General features: G+C 36.0%; 1 pseudogene; it reads right to left on the reverse strand.

Moving 5' to 3' along the window:
* Positions 1 to 374: 374 nt before the first annotated feature.
* Positions 375 to 4,812, reverse strand: LOC120133684 (annotated as a pseudogene).
* Between the last annotated feature and the right edge of the window lie 1,989 nt (positions 4,813 to 6,801).

The following is a 6,801-nucleotide window of genomic DNA, read 5'->3' on the forward strand; positions in this document are numbered from 1 at the left end:
AGTATTCGTTTTTATTACTGATGTTTTAAAAATCACAAATCAATCACTAACATTATCGTTTGTTACAAAATGATCACTCGGATGTAACAACCGTTAATAGGCGTGACGGAAAACACAATCGAACAGTTGACCGACATAGATGGACTATTTTGACTGATTCTTCTTCTTCTTCTTCAACCCGTTCCCCTTCTTCTTCTTTTCTTATTCTTCACTTTTATTCTTTTCTTTCTCTTCCCCATCAAATATAAAAAAAAACAACAAATTATTCGGCTAAAAATGTTATCTATTAGTTTTTTTACAATAAAATGAACCCCAAATGAATGAACCCAAACACATTTAGCTTGGATTTTCAAAGAATTAAGAAGAAGAAAAATTCAAAAAGATATCTTGATGTTCTTGAAATCCAGAGAATCAATACACTTCAATCCAGGTCTGTAAGGATTCAACAATTTCAAAAGCTCAGTGGCATTCTCTTTGGTTTCACCGCTGGACCCAACTTGTATGAGCAACAAAAGCTTTTGAAATGCACCAACTTGAAGAGCTAGCTTCCATCAACACCTTTTCTTCATATTTGCTTAACTTCCATATGGCTGAAACAGAGTACTCGGTTGCCAGTTCCGAAACAAGCAATATCTTCTTCATCAGAACCGGCATTACCAGAGTGTCATCGTAAGCAAATCCCTTCCCTTGTTTGGTCTCGCATAGCTCTTGAATAGGATTTCATTGACTCCATCAATGGCGGCCAACTGTTCTCCGTATAGCTGGTCACAAGTGGTCATCTCTTTCAGCATGCTAATGGAGTTTTACTTCACTTAAATGTCGTTTGATTTCAAAAACCAGACCATGCAACGCAAAGAAGGTTTTGATCCAAGGAACAATTGAGCTTCTCGAGCAAGTGGGAACATCTAGTTCATTAAATACAATATTTCCTCCAAGATGGCATTCTTCTCCAATGAGTCGCATGCGAATGCGTCGAACGCAGCAGCGAGGATTCCCGCGGCATCGTTCGCAACAATGCATCGCCTGTTTCGCTTGCTACCCATTTCTTGATTTTATGAACGGAATTTAGACAGTCGCGGAATTTAGTCGCATTGGTCCAGTCGCTCTTTTTTGAAAACCGGACTGGACCGTCCGATTCAACCGGGAACCGTTGCCTAGTCCGGTTCAATCTAAACCGGTTGAACCGCTACTAGTGAACCGGTCAGAACCGCTGAACCGTTCGATTCGGACCGGCTGAAAACCGGAAAAAACCAGAATTTTTTTTAAAAAAAAAAATTAAACCAAACGTCGTTTGTTAAACGAGCCAAGTCGAACTCGAGTATTGTTGAGCTCAACTCGAACTTGAAAACTTTAAAAGTAAGCTCAACTCCACTCAAACTCACAAGTTAAAATTTATCAAGTTTAACTCGAACTCGAAATATAATATTGAAACTTGAACTCAAAAAGGCTTGAACTAAAAAAAAAGTTAGAAGCTCAATTGAAGCCTAAAATTCGACCTTAATTGAAGTGAAAGAATAGTTCACTCAATGCTCACCAAAAGGCTCCATGATTTTGAATGTCAAATTACCTCTATTATTTATAGAAGTTAGTTGTGATGCTCTTCTATGTTTCTTATAGCAATGTGAGATTGTTTTGTTCTCATATTTTTACTCTTTAGACTTTTGGGATGCTCTTCTATGTTTCTTAGCCATGTGAGATTGTTTTTTTTAAAATATTAAACCAAACAATATCATTTTGTTATGATTTTTTAGACACAAATTTATTTTTTAATTATATTTATTATTTAATATGTTTTACCTTAAATATTATGTTGTAGTTAATTTGAATTATTTTGTTTCACTTGATTTTATGGTTTTTAATTTATATATGTTATGACTTGCTTTGAATATGACTTGTGATATAAAAAATTATTTTTTATTAAATATTTTTGGTATTTTTATTTAAGTTTTTAAATAATTATGACGTCGTCCGATTCTTCCGACCGGTCGGACCGGTTCGACCGGTTGAACCAGTGAACCGGTAGCATGGCCGGTTCGTTAACCGGTCCGGTTCTAAAAACCATGTCCAGTCGTCTCTTCGAATCGGTAACCGAAAACAGAACCTCGGAGACCTCAACTGAGCTGACATGTATTCTCGGCGTCGGGATCCTTTCAACGTCATGGCTCCGATTCTCCATGCACCAATCTTGGATCATTTTCCTGAAAGAATGATTGGGTATCTAATCGAAACTTGTAAGGACTTGATTCCATTGAAGTGACGAGGAGAAGAAAATGTTGATCGGTTTTGTTTCGTGGAGGCATTTGATCAGAATCGAAGAGCTTTAGTGACGAAGGAATGAGACAAATTCCATTGAAGTGGCGAGGAGAAGAAAATTAAAAGAAAGACGAAGAAAAGAAGGAGAAGAAGAGCATGTCAAAATGGTCCAGTTGTCGGTCAACGATCCAACTCAGTAGATAACGGTTCAGCTGTACTTTTCATCACGTCTATTAATGACTGTTAACGTCGAGTGGCTGTTTAATAACAAACGATAACATTAGTGACTTTTTAAATATTAGTGGTAAAAACGAACACTTACCCTAACATTAGTGATCATTGGTGTAGTTTACCCTATTTATAATTTAGATAACAAAGTAAGACAAATAATTTATTTATCAAAGTGAAGAAAACATGTATTATTCAGAGGATAAATCATAAAACAATATTGGATTAACTTATATAGGATCACTGATACGATTGTTGTGGAAGATGATCGATTCGTTAAGTTAGTTTTTCCTACAAGACTCTAGACACTTAAAATGGTTCTTGTTGATAATCGCGATCAAACAAGAATTGAATAAGAAAAAAATCAACTCTAAGAACATATCTATGGAATAAATTTCTTCTTTTATATATGCTTTTATATTTTTAAATACAATATATACATCTATCAAATAATATAATTATATCTAATATAAATTTAAATAAAATATCAAATAAAAATTTAAATATATTTTTTAATATTATATGATAAATATGATTAAATTATTTGATAAATATAATTGAAATGTGAATTTATAACTTTTAAAAGATATAATTATAGTTTTTAATTAGTTTAGAGTGGTTACAAGATAATATTTGTTAATAACTTTCATAGGCATTTGACAACGTACCATATCCTATAGATGCAATTGTTTGAAGCCAAATCTTTTAAAAAAAATCAACATCCCTTTTACTAAATAATTCATTCAATGAATTTTTAACAGATATAATTAAACATTTGATAAAATAAATATTCTTTAAAAATATAATAAAAAGCTGATTTTTTTTAATTTATATATTTTTCAAAGCAACCTATAATATCTCAGCATAAACCAATCGACCTTAATGATTAGAGGGATAATTGTTATTCTTAAAGGTTTTGGGTTCGAACACATCATCTTTAATAAATATTTAATCGTTCATTGTAAAATAATCAAGAATAGTTTAAACAAATACCATTTTATAACAACTACTAATAAAAATCTCTATTAAAAAAATAATATCTATAAAGAATCTATCATATATATATATATATATATATATATATGTATGTATAAGATCCACTTACACTGTATAAAACTGTTTTAGTTTTACACTTTTTAAAACCGTTGGATTGAGAGAAATCAAAAGTTGATATTAACTCATTATTTTGTAGTTAATATCTTTTCATTTTCTACTGTTAATCTCAACTTTTAATTTCTCTTATCTAATGATCCTAAAAAAGTGTAAAACTTAAAAAAAATTAGATATCATAATTGGATCTTACTTCGCATACATATTAAATATATTAAAACCAAATTAATGAGAGATAAAGTTTTAGATAGGATGACAACCGGTTATGTTAGGGTTAGGGTTAGGGTCAGGGTTTTGGTCAACCTAATTCGATATGAAAATAGGTATCATTCACCCGAATTTAACCCGATCCTAAAATTATATGTTATTTATCCGACTCGACCCAATGTGAAAAATATATATCTTCCACCCAACTCTAACCTAACTCAAATTTTTAAATATAAATCAGACCGGATCCAAAAAAAAAAATTCATCCTTCATCCAAACCTTATCTGACTTGACCTCACCGACTTAAAAATTTCAACCCCATCAAATCCGAATTCAAATTTCTAAAAGGTAAATCTGACCTTATTATATCGGATTGTTACCTTGACCAAACGTCCCAACAAGAGCACTGCCAAGTTGCTCAAGTCCTTTCGCACAAACATATGTGAAAGAACAGGAATTAGAAGCACCGACAGTCGAGAAGAAAGATTGACCGAGCCATGAGACTCATTTGGAATGTCGATCACCCCAACACCAAGAAAGGATTGATCGAACATATACCAACACCGATCAACAAGATGGCCCATCTTTCCGCAAAGTTGACATTGAAACTTATTACGACCTCGACCACGACTCCATACATATTACTCTGAGCATGACCACGACCTCCTGGCAAAGACGATGAGTGAAACAAGGTAGTAGAGGGAGCACCAACACTAGGCGAGTTTATTTCAATGCCCGATGAATCACCAATCGATAATTTAGCCACATTAGCACTCACTGAAAGCTTTCCAGGTGATCGGAATTTTGTTTCTCCATTTCAGCATCGAACAACTCAAAAACAACATTCTCGAGTGAAAAGGGCCCGCGACTACTGGTTATAACAGGGACAAAAGGTCGATACTCCATCGAAAGACCATTCAAAATGGTTACCACCTGCTCATATTCTGACACCGGAGCACCAAAAGTAGCTAACACATCACATATCTCTTTAACATCCGAGATATATGAGCGCATATTTTCTTTCCCTTCCTCATGAGCTTGAGTTTTTAGTGTAAAATCATTATGGTGGAAGGGGACTTACTGGAAAAGAACTATGTGATTCTCAACCAAATCTCAACTGTTGTTTCCGCCCGACGAGATGCAGCAAGAGTGAAGTGCTAACAATCTATATTAACCAGGAGGCAAGAGCGTTGTCCTGAGCCATATAAACCTTAAACGCATCATTGTCGACAGTAAAACCATCAGTCAAAGTGACGGTCGCAGTTGGAGGCCTGACTTCGCCCAACTGGTGACCGCGTATAGTTAGCATAACATGTTGTTTCCATAGCAGGAAATTATGCTCATCAAGGGTAACACTCACCCTTTTGTTTGTAAACTCACTCTCACCAAAACTCCCCGACACCAGCATCGCACAGACAAGGTTTTAACAGAACATAAAAGAAGAAGAAAAGTACCCAGAACCACTCAACCCTGATACCATATTAGCTTTACACGTTTTTCCTCCCACTTTTCTAGAAATGTTGGAAGTATACTATTTTATTCGGTGTTTAAAAGTAAGCATTTATAGTAAGGGAATTTGTTGAGGTGATAAAAGTTTGTTAGAAAGTTTGTTATTTAGTTAATGATCAGAATCACACGTGTTTTAACATGGTATCAGTTGAAAAGTCTCGTGTGATATCTCACTCTCTCTAATTTTTTCCCCTTTCTTTTTTCTTTCCAGAGTTTCATTTCTTTTTCCCCTCTTTTCCTTCATGGATTCCATCGATTTTACTCATCCCCTTTATCTTCATCCATCGGATACGCCGGGGACAGTGCTGGTCTCGCATCAGCTGATTGGAATCGAGAACTACAATCTGTGGAGCCGCTCGATTCGTATCGCGTTATTGGCGAAGAATAAGTTAGGGTTCGTCGACGGCGATTGCACTCGTGATGATTTTGGTGAACTGCTGCAATCACAGTGGGATAGATGCAATGCAATCGTTCTTTCGTGGATCCTAAATACTGTGAGCGCTGATCTCTCGGCGGGATTGGTTTTTGCTTCTACGGCCGCGCATATTTGGCCTGATTTGAAGGAACGATTTAGTAAAGTTGATGGCTCTCGGATTTTCTTTCTACATCGGGAGATTGCTCTGTTTACTCAAGGTGATTCTTCCGTTTCAGCCTATTATTCACATCTAAAGCTTCTTTGGGATGAGTACAGTGCGTTAGTTTCTGTCTCATCGTGCAATTGTGTTGATGCTTCCCAAGCGTTGAATCATGTTCTTCAGCAACGTTTGTTTCAGTTTTTAATGGGACTGAATGAAACGTATTCTGCCATTCGGAGTCAGATTCTTCTTCTGGATCCGCTGCCTTCGGTGAATCGGGCGTACTCGATGGTGGTTCAGGAGGAGTCCCAACGTGGTTTCTCTTCAGGTGTTTCACCACTGTCTGATACAGTGGCCATGTATTCCAATTCTGCTAATTCTCGTCGAGGACGATTTAATGGTGTGTGAGACTTTTGTAAGATCCGTGGCCATAAGCGTGATCAGTGTTATAGACTCAATGGCTTCCCTCCTGACTTCAAGTTCACCAAGACAAAGAAAGCCTCTTCGGCCATGGTAGCTAATTCGAATCAGGCTGATAATTCTTCGGAGTCTCCTCCTCTGGCTCCGATATTCACCTCGGATCAGTACAATCGTTTGTTGGAGCTTCTTGACAGAGATGTTCGTGACTCTGGTGCTAATGCTGCTGCCAATTTTGCAGGTATGGTTCAAGATGGTTTACCTGCTTCTATGAATAATTCTATTCCCTGGATTCTTGACACTGGTGCTACTGACCATATGCTGTCTAATTTTGAATGCTTGAGTAATCCTGTTGAATGCCTATCACGTTTTGTTCATCTTCCAAATGGTAAAACACTTCCTATAACACACATTGGTTCTTTTTGGTTTGATTCGTCTCATTGCTTACGGAATGTCTTATATGTTCCTGCATTTACTCATAATTTGTTGTCTGTCTCCAAAT

This window comes from Hibiscus syriacus, unplaced genomic scaffold (assembly GCF_006381635.1).
Source record: "Hibiscus syriacus cultivar Baekdansim isolate YM2019G1 unplaced genomic scaffold, ASM638163v2 tig00110584_pilon, whole genome shotgun sequence".
NCBI classification, from domain to species: Eukaryota; Viridiplantae; Streptophyta; class Magnoliopsida; order Malvales; family Malvaceae; genus Hibiscus; species Hibiscus syriacus.